Genomic DNA, 13625 nt, shown 5'->3' with positions numbered 1-13625 from the left:
CATTCATTAAGGTCTTATTTTTACCACATGTAATGATCAGTTTGCTTTGGCCAAACCTGCAAATCATGCCATCCATGTGTCAATTATTTTATTATCTGCTTGCAGCTTGGGTTGGGAATTTTAAATAAAACAAAATACAACTTGGATTGGGATTGGCAAATAAAAGAAAATACAGTTTGGATGATTGGGATTGGTAAAACTAAATACAGCTTGGATTGGGATTGGTAAAACAAAATACAGCTTGAATTTGGGATTGGTAAAGCAAAATACAGCTTGGATTTGGGATTGGCAAATAAAACAAAACTGATGTGGCTAACACAATAACCTATAAGGAACAAAGAGTAAAATGGTATTCATAAAAACAGCATTATTAGACATGCCAATGTAAGATATTTATAAGATGAGATATTTTGTTGATTTGTACGAGACGGCTGAACAGAGATTGAGACAGGAGTCAAAGCAATGTTGCCAGCCAACGATGGTTTACTTCTGAAACACACAAAAGACAATACAGGCCTGGACCAGAGCCCGAGTGGACTGCGGTCAAGTCAGCCTGCAATTCGGAAATCACAGTCAAGTGGTCCACCCGTTTATTTCCGTTTGCGCATACACTTGCCTTATTACGGTAAAAAGGTTTTTAGTTCATGCTAACGTTACCTTAAGCCAGTTGCCTTAATGCCTTCCTGTGTACAGACAGTTGCCATCCTGTGGTTCCCCTTCACATGTTATCAGTGAAGTTCGTTTGTATCTCATACGATTTAGCAAGAGATGTTATGTTCAGTTACAATATTTCATATCGTATACACGAGTGTGACATGAACGTTCATCCCCGTTAGCTAGCATAAGCGCTACATTCAGAAAGGGAAAGGACGCTCTGATGTGGCATTTCAACATAAAAGCCCTCGAAAATGTTAATAAATTTACCTTAATAATTTAAAGGAAACCACCCATAGTTCAAGCCCAATTCCACTTCAGAGTCATAGCAGAAAACCTCAGAGTGTCACCCAGAAACCTTCAGTACATTCTGATGTGGCATTTCAAAACAAAAGCCCTCTGAAATGTCATAAACTAGCTAGCTTTCCTCAACTTTCAGATTATAATTTAAGGCAAGACACTACAGGTGAATAGGGTAAAATATTTAACTAATAGATATCACAATGAAACTTCCCCAGTTGATTACTTATATTAAGACAAGACTTTTTTGTATTACACGTTTTCTGAAATTGTATGTTTAAATATGCAAATGAGGCATGATCTACTTAAATATGCACTATTTGCATATAATTCCAGGACAGAAATCTGAACATTGGATAAAGCCATTTTCAAAATTATAGTTTCATTTTGTTGACATATTAGAGCCAAAGGTTATTACAGAGGGGATTTTGGATATCTCTTTATCACTCCATAAATCAGAAAATACTCCATTCAGTAAATTTTTATGGTAAAATTCCATATTTCGCCATGTTTTTAGGAATAAAATGTGATATAAATCAGGGTATGAATGCGATATAAACAAACCCTTCTGTAAATACCTTCAGAACATAGATATGAATAGAACTGGAAGGTTTGGTGTATGTGAGTGCTACTGAATTGGAGATTTCTGGCTCAGAGTATGAGGAAAAACTAATTAAAACTCATTTTTGGGAAAACGCCTTCAAAGTTCTGTATTGTAAAATGCCATACTTTTTTTTTTAAACAGATATTTACAAACACAATACATAATCAAACCATTAGTAATAGACAACCTAAACACATGCCTGATAACTGAATAATAATAATAATGATGTTATTGAACTGAACAGAACTACACACAGGCTACAAACAGTGTAGTACAGTGTAGTACCCCTAATAGGCAAAAAATATTTGAATAGATATCACTATGAAACTTTCCCAGTTTGTTATGTACATATAAACTAAGAAAAAATATATTGCAAGTTTTCTGAAATGTATATATGCAAATGAGGCACTTCACCATTAAATATGTGCACATTTATGGATGCAATAAGGTAAAATGAAGTAAAAAAAAAAAAACTAAACTAAATGTGTGTTATTGACGTTATATTGTCACTAGTTTCATAGAAGACATGTTTAGGAAGCAAAATATAACAACATCTCAAAATCAACAAAAAAAAGTATATTTGCCTATTCACCTGGGGTGTCTCGCCTTAAAGGAAACCACCCATAGTTCAAGCCCAATTCCACTTCAGAGTTGTAGCAGAACACATCAGAGTGTCACCCAGAAACGTTCAGTACATTCTGATGTGGCATTTCAAAACAAAAGCCCTCTAAAATTTCATAAATTAGCTACCTTCCCTCAACTTTCAGATTATAATTTAAAGGAAACCACCCATAGTTCAAGCCCAATTCTACTTCAGAGTTGTAATGGAACACCTCAGAGTGTCACCCAGAAACGTTCAGTACATTCTGATGTGGCATTTCAAAACAAAAGCTACGAACTGTAATACCTTTGATACAAGAATCAATTTTTTTATGTCTAACATATTAATCTTACCTGTTTACATTGCCTGGTCCTGACACAGTGTAACGCACATGGTTATTGTTTACAAATAAATTCTTACAGAGTATTGCACAACTTTTCTTTATTTCAATTGTGTTCATAGCTTATAAAGCTTTCTTTAAAAGAAGGAGGATGTAATATTCATGCCTTGAATATATCATTTTACGACAGGCGCGCCAGAGGTGCCATTCTCTAACACAAACTCTAACCTTAACCAGCTCCTTAACAGCGCCTAAACTTAACCGTTCTAACCTTAACCAACTCCGAAACAATGCCTAACCTTAACCTTAACCTTAACCATGCCTAACCTTAACCGGCGAAAGAATACACGTTAAAAAAAAATCACGTTAAAATTTTTTTTTTATGGGATTCGAACTCGTAAACAACGGACCGCAGGATCGCAGGACCGCTGCTCTGCCAGGTGAGCTGAAGCGCCGAATGAAAGTCATAGCGGATTTGGACGGTTACATCATACCGCAAGCTCTGCCGCTCCGCTCCGCGGAGCGTGCCGCGCGGCAGAGAAAGTTGCGCGTCACGTGCCTGTCGGGGCCAATCAGGCCTACCCCGGAAGTCACTTACTGTTGCGGATAAGCTATAAGCCGCCAGGCGCACCTTCCTGTTATGTATACCATAGATATATATAGAACACTAGATAGCTTACCCGCGCTGCCGGCCAATGGAGAGCGACGTCACTGAACCGCCGCCATCTTGCCCCAGTCAGCCTTGAGTGAGAGTGAGTGAGCTGCACAGACAAAAATACTCATAACTCGCTGAAATATTGACGGATTTACAAATGGTTTGGTTTATTACAAGCAGTGTGCGAACCATAGCATGGTCTTTGGGTGAGCCAAATAATATTTTTTTGTCGCGGGGGGGGGGGGGGGGGCGGGGGGGGGGTGGCGCGCCTCTCAGGGAGCAGTCGGACTGTTGGAGGATACTGTGATCGCACTCGCAGATGTTACTGTAGCCTGTAGCCTGTAGGCCTTATGTATGTATGTGACAAGTAAACCTCTTGAATCCTGTCATATATTCAATCAGTTTCAGTAACTACAGAACACATAATACTAGACAACTCACTTGTTGAGGTCCGGCCGTCTGGACGGTCTGGGCTTCCACAGCGCATTCCATGATAGAAAAAAGGTATCCATTTAGTTAGATGATAGATCATCATCCAACACTGTCTACAGTATCCTATCCTGTGTTCATACGACCGCAGGCGCCGGCACGGTCACCGGGCGTTGTCAATAATAGTCCCCACCGGAGCAAAGTGGGTCAAGTTTGATTTGTGCCGTGCAGGCTGCAGCGCCGCCGCGCTCCGAGTGGTAATTGCAAGAATAGCATGCATGTTGCCATATTACGTGTGAATTAGTGCGCAAATCATTAATCATACATCCAAAATAGCATACGTTTATTATTATACACGATGATGATACAGAAAATTACAGAAAAATGAGAAATGCATGGCAAAAGTAGCATTTATTTTCAGTAATCTAGAGACCCCCAGGGGAGCTTTAGCGACACCCAGGGGAGCTGATGTCTGATCTAGGTGAGCTATAGCGGACCGAGCTCCCCCCGTGGATCGCACCCTGATTACAAGCATTATTAAGGTGGCTATGATTTAAGCGGTTTGTAAAAAAAACATCTTTAAAAAAAAACATTTTTATAAGTATCATAACTACATCTTTGATGTTTATAGCAAACCAACCCGTTTGTAAATCCGTCAATATTTCAGCGAGTTATGAGTATTTTTGTCTGTGCAGCTCACTCACTCTCACTCAAGGCTGACTGGGGCAAGATGGCGGCGGTTCAGTGACGCTGGTGACTCCGCCTTAAGCTATCTAGTGTTCTATATATATCTATGATGTATACCTGCACAAGGGGTCCTGACAGTCAGTTGGCTGCCAGCCGTGGATGGAGTTACACTCATGCTTACCTTTGCAATAAACCTCTTAATGTAATCTCCTCGTCCTGAATGATTATTCTCTTTAAATCGAATACGACATGGTGTCAGAAGCAGGATGAACATGGACATGGAATCCCGTCGCCACGGATGAATTGGGATTCTCTGGACTTACCGGGAGAATGGAAGAAGTTCAGACAGCACGCGGAGCTAATGTTTTCGGGCCCACTTAAGAAGAAAGGAGAGGACACTCAGGGGCAGCGTTTTTCTACCTCAGGATCTTAAGCCGTTTTGAGGCTGGGCTCCAACCACTGTGTGGCCTGGTGACAATTGCCACATTGTTATGCAGCAGGAAATCTCTGACATCACTGATATGCACGTTTTGAGATGACTCAGTTTGGTGAGGGTGAGGGCGGTTGTGAGGGGAATTGGAAGAGTGCGCCAATATGAGAATTAGAGACATAAGTCTTATTGATATAGAGCCACACGGCCGGGAAACGGTACTGAATACTGGGAAAGGCCAATTGTAAGATAGTACCCCTTTAAAATTTTAAATGTTGTACTCTGTTTTTATAAATTATTATTTCTTTTATTATTATTGTTCTGTTATCTCCCTGTGAAGTTCTGTGTATTGTTATTATGGTTATTGTATTGTGTTGTCTTGTTTTCATGTTAAGTAATAATAAAAAAATTTGATAAAAAAAAAAGAAGAAAGGAGAGGACGAGAAATGTAGCTACCTGCTACTGTGGAGCGGAGAAAAAGGGAGAGACATTCACAACACATGGACTCTCAGTGCAGATGAAGCAAAGGTATTGAAGAGCTACTATGACAATTTCGAAGCATACGTACTTCCAAGGAGGAATACGATTTTCGCTAGGTACAAATTCCATGAAAAAACCCAGCAACCTAGCGAGTCATTTAAACAATTTGTCACTGCATTGAAACTACTCGTGAAGGACTGTGCATATGCGAACAATGATGAGATGGTTAGAGACCATATAGTGTTTGGCATACACTCAGCAAAAGTAAGAGAGAAACTATTAAACGTTGGATCAGACTTGTCATTAGACAAAACGATAGATATAGCTAGAGCCCACGAGCTAGCACAATCTCAGATAAAGAGCTTTACTGGCGCCACTAGCAGCGCGCAGGAGCAGCTTGTGCACGAGGTGCACAGACATGAACAGAAGAATACCGCACAGAGGTACCGCCCCAGAACAGAGTGGACAGAGAGAGCGAACAGAGCGAGCGACACAGACACACGAAGGAACTGTGGATACTGTGGGAGCAGAGCTCACAAGGAAGAAGATAACTGTGCAGCTAGAGGGAAACAATGCACGAAGTGTGGAAAATGGAACCACTTTGCTAAAGTTTGCAGGGCCGGTAGTTTCAAGAAAAGGTCAGTACATGAGATTAGCATGCGCTCTGAGTCAGGTGAAGAGTCAGACGAACTATATGTAGACACCGTGACAGACAGACGGTTTGATGAAACAGAACAAGCTTTCGCCGACATACAAATAGGAAAACAGGGCACAGAGCTTAAATTTAAGCTAGACACAGGTGCACAAGTAAATGTAATTCCTTTGAGAGAGTATCACAGTTTGCAAGATAAACGCAAAATACAGCCTACTTCACGCAGACTGACAGGATATGGTGGAGAGAAACTAGTAGTAAAGGGCACATGCATGTTAAAGTGTAAATACAAAGAGCGTGACATGCTGTTAGACTTTTACATAGTAGACACTCAGGCACCCCCAGTTCTAGGTTTACAGGCATGCCTGAATATGGACCTCATTAAACTAGTGTTGTCAGTCACTGCATACACAGATAAGCAAACCATCATGGAAGAATACCACAATGTGTTTAAAGGGATCGGACTATTCCCAGGAGAGTGTCACATCCATATAGACCCAGACGCCACGCCAGTAGTCTGCCCACTGAGAAGGACACAGATCGCACTGCGTGGCCGACTGAAAAAGGAGCTACAGAATATGGAAGACACACAGATCATCGCTAAAGTCATCGAACCAACGGAGTGGGTCAGTGCACTGGTCATTGTTGAGAAACCACGCACAGGCAAGCTCAGAATATGTTTGGACCCTAAGGAGCTAAACAAGGCTATCAAGCGCCCGCACTACCCTCTGCCGACACTAGAGGACATCACACCCAGACTAGCAGGCGCACGCTATTTCAGCGTACTGGATGCAAGGTCGGGATACTGGTCCATCAAGCTCTCTACAGAATCATCGAAGCTGACGACGTTCAACACACCGTTTGGACGATACAGATTCCTACGATTACCGTTTGGGCTCGCTTCTGCCCAGGACGAATTCCAACGGAAAATCAACGAGACATACGAGGGACTGAACGGAGTAGCAGCTATAGTAGACGACATCCTTGTCTATGGCGCGACCAGAGAGGAACACGACAAGAATCTACATGCAATGTTGGAGTGATCACGGGAGAGAGGCGTTCGGCTCAACGCAGACAAGTGCACCATCGGAGCCACCGAAGTGAGCTACTTCGGGCACGTCCTTTCAGCTGACGGCATGAAGCCTGACCCAGGCAAGATAGCTGCCATCAAGGAGATGGAGGCGCCAAAGAGCCGTGCAGAACTGGAGACCGTGCTAGGTATGGTCAACTACCTGGCGAAATTCGCCCCGAGCCTCTCCGAGATCAACGCACCCATGAGACAGCTGCTTAAACAATCGAATGAGTTCCTGTGGGACGCGCAGCACGACGCTGCATTAAAAAAGATGAAAGACATACTTACCAGTGAACCGGGGCCAGTCCTCATTTACTTTGACCCAGATAAGGAGCTCAGCTTGCAAGTGGACGCATCAAAGTATGGTCTGGGTGCTGTGCTGATGCAGGAAGGAAGGCCCATTAGCTACGCATCCAGATCACTCACAGACAGCGAGGTCAACTACGCACAAATCGAAAAGGAGATGTACGCAGTCCTTTATGGATTCAAATGCTTCCACCAATATGCCTACGGTCGCCATGTTGTGGTGCAATCTGACCATAAGCCCCGTCGATCATGAAGAAGCCGATCGCCGCAGCCCCACCGCGGTTACAGAGGATGATACTACATCTACACAAGTACAACTTCACGATCGTGCACCGCCCTGTGAAAGACATCCCAGTTGCCGACACGCTGTCTAGGAAATCACTCACCTCTCACGACGACGGACTCAGTGAAGGGATGGACCTTCAGGTACACATGGTGTACAACAGCCTACCTGTACACAACGACAGGTTACAGGAGATCAGAGAAACAACAGACAATGACACACAGCTAAAGCTGCTCAGCCAGGCTATCCTGGAGGGATGGCCTGAGGAAAGAAAACAATGCCCCCAGAACATCACAGAATACTGGAACCACCGAGATGAACTATCCAAAACGAATGGAATCATTTTCAAAGGGGAGAAAATAGTCATCCCTACCAGCCTCAGAGGAGAGATGCTGATCAAGATCCATGCAGGCCACATGGGCATGGAAAAATGCAAACTGAGAGCACAAGACATCATGTTCTGGCCTGGAATGGGTAAAAACTTTTTTTTTCTGGACTCTTTTTGTATCACAAACAGTACTGTAATTGCAAATCTGGTATGTCATAAATGTATAGATGTAGCAGTACTGTCTATCTGTATGTCATGTATGTCATATATGTTACGATGAATTGAAAATGGGGGACCCTGATGTAAACAAGACGAAAGTCTTTCTCTGGTCTGCATCCCCTTAACAATTGTATGTATTGAGCTGTACTGTACTGTACCCATTCTGCAATCTGTTAATAAAGTTTTCAATCAATTCAATCAAAGCATGTATCTTATGGCGCTTTTCCACTGCATGGTACCTACTCTACTCTACTCTACTCTACTCTACTCTACTCTACTCTACTCTACTCTACTCTACTCTACTCTACTCTACTCTACTCTACTCTACTCGCTTTAGGTACCTGGTACTTCATTCCTTTTCCACTGCAGGTACTTAAATAAAGTACTCAGTTTGTCTCCGTGTGGGGAGGCGGGGCTGCTGGTGTACAGCTGAGAGCTCCATAGCTCTGTGAGAGCTCCAGCATAGCTATGTCCGTGAGCTAGTAGGCGCAAGCCAGAGTAAAACACAGTTTTCAATCAATCAATCAATAACAACATTAACGAGACTCTCGTTGTGTCTATTCTGCTAACGCTAACGTTACCTCTCATTGTGTCTATTCTACAAGCGTTAACGTTAGCTAGGCTGTCTATGCTAACGTTAACGTTAGCATTAGGCTAACAAGCTGTAACGTTACCAGTCGCGTCTATTTGCTAACGTTAGCATTAGGTAATAACCGGTTTAAAATGGATGGTGATTACCTCACGTTGTGTCTATTCTACTAGCATTAACGTTACTCATACAAACAATCAATAGCGAGTTATATTGATCACGCTATGTACGATAGCCATGCTAAAACGCTAGCACAACATTAGCACAACATAAGCTTAAGCCTTAACAAGTCAGCGATCTTTTTGCGAGACTAAACTCTCCGCTCGGTGGCAAATTGTGTTGATGTCGGTTTTGTTTAATCAATAAATGAGGCAGAATACACAGTGACTGTGTATCGTTTGTTTATTGAACTTGTGCAGTGGCACAGTGGTGCAGTGGCTTCAGCGCTGTCGAGAGACCCTTCATGAATCGTCCATAATAGTTCAGTAGTCCCAAGTATGAACGGAGTTGGGCCACATTTTGGGGGGCAGGAGCCTCCACAATGGCCTTAGTCTTTGAAGGAGCCTTGTGCAGCCCTGCAGCGTCAATCACATGGCAGAGGTATTCGATGGAAGACTGAAAAAATTCACATTTCCCTTTGTGGACTCTCAGTCCATAATCCTGCAGCCTCTGCAGGGTCTCATCCAGGTTCTGAAGATGGTCTTTGTCATCCTTCCCAGTCACCAGGATGTCATCTAGGTAGCATTGTACACCGGGCAACCCACACAAAATCTGATCCATCGCCCTTTGGAACAGAGAAGGGGCTGAGGTTATCCCGAATGCCAACCGACAGTACCTGAACAACCCTTTGTGGGTGTTAACCGTCAGAAACTCTCTGGAGTCTTGATCCACGTGCATCTGCAGGTACGCATGGCGGAGGTCAATTTTACTGAATTTCTGGCCGCCAGACAGGCCAGCGAACAAGTCCTCGATAAGAGGCAAGGGGTATTTCTCCACTTCCAGCACTGGGTTCAACGTAGTCTTGAAATCACCACATACCCTTATTTCCCCATCCTTTTTTACAATTGGCACGATGGGGTACTCCAATCGCTGACGCTAACTGGCTCCAGCACCCCACTTTTCACCAGAGCATCCAGTTCCGCCTCCAGCTTGTACACGACCCTCAGCCTGTCTGGCCTCACGTGGTATGAGGCTGCAATCCATCACCTGGAAGACAATAGGCGTGGGAAGAGGACTAACAAGCCAACTCCAAAACCCTCCCCCAGAGGTTAAATGGGTTTGCGTAGGGCCAACAACCCTACCTGGAAAAAAAGCACGTTACTAAAGCATCTACGATAATTCAAAACCAACTCGACCTGGGAAAAGAAGGGCTCCCACACAGGAGGCGCATGACGCAGTGCAGTGAAAGCCGAAAGGAAGCTGTAAGGCCGACTCCCCTCTTAACCCCCAGGAAAACCACCAGAATTGCCACATGGAACATCAGGACGATGTACAAACCAGGGAAGACAGTCCAGGTAGCACAGGAGATGAGGAACTACAACATTTCTCTCCTTGGCTTGTGTGAGACAAGGTGGCTACAAGCAGGACAACTGAGATTGGCATCTGGGGAGATGGTGCTCTACTCCGGTCATACAGAAGAAGGCGCCCCACACACGTAAGGGGTGGCCCTGATGCTGGCTCCGGAGGCACAGCGCTCTCTCATTGGTTGGGAACCGGTGAACCCACAAATCATCACCGCCAAGTTCACCACTAAGAAGGACAACATCAGACTATCCATCATTCAGTGCTACGCGCCGACAAACGACACCGAAGACGAGAAGAAAGACAATTTCTATGAACAACTGCAGGCTGTACTAGACAGACGGAGAGAAAAAGATATCACCATCCTCATGGGTGATTTCAACGGCAAGATAGGAGCCAACAACACAGGCTACGAAGACATCATGGGCGTACATGGATTGGGGCAGATGAATGAAAATGGAGAAAGGTTTGCAGACCTGTGCTCCCTCAACCAACTGGTAATAGGAGGCAGCATCTTCCCCCACAAACGTATCCACAAGGCCACATGGAGATCTCCAGATCAAGTTACGGAGAATCAAATAGACCACATATGCATCAACAGAAAGTTCAGGAGGTCATGGCAAGATGTACGAGTCAAGAGAGGGGCAGACGTGGCATCAGACCATCATCTCGTGCTGACGATCATAAAACTACGTCTGAAGAAGTACGCCACAACAAAAGAGAAACTGAACACAAGCAAAACAAGATCAGCAAAAGCAAAGGCACAGGAAGAATACACCCAAGCCAATAAGGAGGTGAAGAGTAGCATTAAGAAGGATAAAAGAGATCACATAGACAACTTAGCCAAACAAGCAGAAACAGCGGCAGGGCAAGGCAACATGAAAGACCTCTATATGATCACTAGGAAGTTAGCAGGCAAGTTCCAACAAACGGACAAACCGGTAAAAGACAAACAGGGAAACCCACTTATAACAACAGAGGACCAACGGAGAAGATGGGCTGAACATTTCAAAGAACTACTGAACCAACCAGCCCCGACTGAGCCAGCGGACATTACACCAGCGGAGAGAACACTTCCAATAAACTGTGATAAACCCAGCAAAGCAGAGATCAAAAAAGCTATTATCTCAACAAAGGACGGAAAATCTGCAGGACCAGATGAAATACCAGCAGAAGCCATCAAGGCCGACTTGAAGACTGCGGTAGATATGCTTCATAGCCTCTTCACCAAGATCTGGGAGGAAGAAAAGATTCCAGAAGAATGGAAAGATGGAATCATCATCAAGCTACCAAAAAAGGGAGATCTCACCAACTGCAACAACTACAGAGGAATAATGCTTCTATCAGTACTGGGAAAAGTACTCAACAGAATTATACTGGACAGAATGAGTGTTGCTGTGGATCCCATGCTTCGAGACCAGCAGGCAGGCTTCCGGAGCAACAGATCTTGCACGGACCAGATCGCCACCCTGCGCATCATTATAGAGCAATCCATCGAATGGAACTCTCCATTATACATAAACTTCATAGACTATGAAAAAGCCTTTGACAGTGTGGATAGAGAGACTCTGTGGAAACTGCTGAGGCATTATGGTATCCCAAAGAAAATCATCACTCTGATTCAAAACACCTATCAAGGAACATCATGCAAAGTTTTACATGCAGGCCAACTGTCAGAGAGTTTTGAGGTCAAGACCGGTGTGCGTCAGGGATGCCTCCTATCGCCCTTTCTATTCCTCCTAGTCATAGACTGGATTATGAAGACCACCACAAAAGGAAATAAAAACGGCATACAGTGGACCCTATGGACACAACTGGATGACCTCGACTTTGCTGATGACCTGGCTCTCCTGTCACACAACTACAACCAGATGCAGGACAAGACAACCAAGCTGGCAACTACATCCCTTGAGACTGGGTTGAGAATAAACAGGAAGAAAACCAACCTAATGATGATCAACACCTCTACCAACAACACAGTCACAGTAGGTGATGAATCCATACAGGAAGTCAACTCCTTCACTTACCTAGGCAGTATCTTGGATAAGAAGGGCGGCACAGATGGCGACGTCACAGCAAGAGTAGGCAAAGCCAGAGCAGCATTCATCATTCTGAAGAACATCTGGTCCTCCAAGGACATCGCCATGACAACCAAAGTGCGGCTCTTCAATTCAAATGTCAAATCCGTCCTTCTCTACGGTTCAGAGACTTGGAGAATGACGAAAAGAACATTGCAGAAGATACAGACCTTTATAAACAGCTGTCTGAAACACATGTTTGGGATCCGGTGGCCAAACAAAATCAAGAATGAGGAACTATGGCTGAAAGGAAGACAGGAACCAGTGGAGAAGCAGATCCTGAGACGAAAGTGGGGATGGATAGGCCACACTTTGAGGAAACCGGCTAACAGTACTACTACTATTAGGAAGTGGAAGAGAGGGCGGCCTAAGAACACCTGGAGGCGGGACACTGAGGCGGAGCTCAAGAGACGAGGAACTACCTGGGGGGAGGCAGAAAGGACAGCCCAAAGCCGTGTTGGATGGAGAAAAGTCGTAGATGGCCTATGCTCCATTGGGAGCGATGGGCCTAAGTAAGTAAGTAAGTAAGTAAGTAAGTAAGTAAGTAAGTAAGTAAGTAAGTAAATTCACAGTGTTCAGATAATTTCCTAAGTGCTGTACAAACATCGTTACAGTTTCCCCCTCCTCTTGATTCCTCCTATGGAACCGAAACCGTTCCGCTATCAGGAGTGGTTTAGGAGAAAAGTGTCCCGTCAATGCAGTAACAATCTGTGCATATGTCATTTCCCCCGGTTTCATCGGTCGTACCAAACTCCGTAGAATGTTGAAAGTCCTTGCCCCAATCACACTCATAAACGTGGGCACAATCTTAATGTTTTTAATGTCATTTGCGATCACAAAGAAATCAAATCTCTCCGTATATGAACTCCATTGTTCCACGCTCTCATCAAAGGGGCCGATACTCCCCAATATTCCAGCCATTGTTCTTGTTACCACATGCACTTCTTTTTTGTCCGTACTCTTATCACTGTCTGTGTCTAGATCCGACATTCACACACACATCAACGTTACCAGTCCGCCGCAGTGCCGCACACGCATAGCTCCGTTAGCCGCTCAGGGTACACGTATTAGCTCCGTTGCTAATGGCAACCAAATGTCCTCCACTTAGTTCCAAAGTCCAACTTTTCTTTCGACCAAGGATGCCGCGCAGTTCCGTCGTCCACGTCGCCAATTTGTTATATCTGATCCTGGTAATATAACAAGGAATCATCACAGACACGGAGGTACTCAGTAACGAGGCTTTATACTTGATAGCAGGTAAATACAATAACAACCCCAGGTGCGCAATCACCACGTACATATACAGGCAGGCCCGGACTGGCCATCGGGAGCACTGGGAGTTTTCCCGGTGGCCTGGCCTGCACAGATAAAAAAGAAAAAATTATATAAAAAAAAAA

The sequence above is a fragment of the Notolepis coatsorum genome, assembly GCF_963971535.1.
Source record: "Notolepis coatsorum genome assembly, chromosome: 16".
Lineage (NCBI taxonomy): Eukaryota > Metazoa > Chordata > Actinopteri > Aulopiformes > Paralepididae > Notolepis > Notolepis coatsorum.
This window is presented reverse-complemented; position numbering follows the sequence as displayed.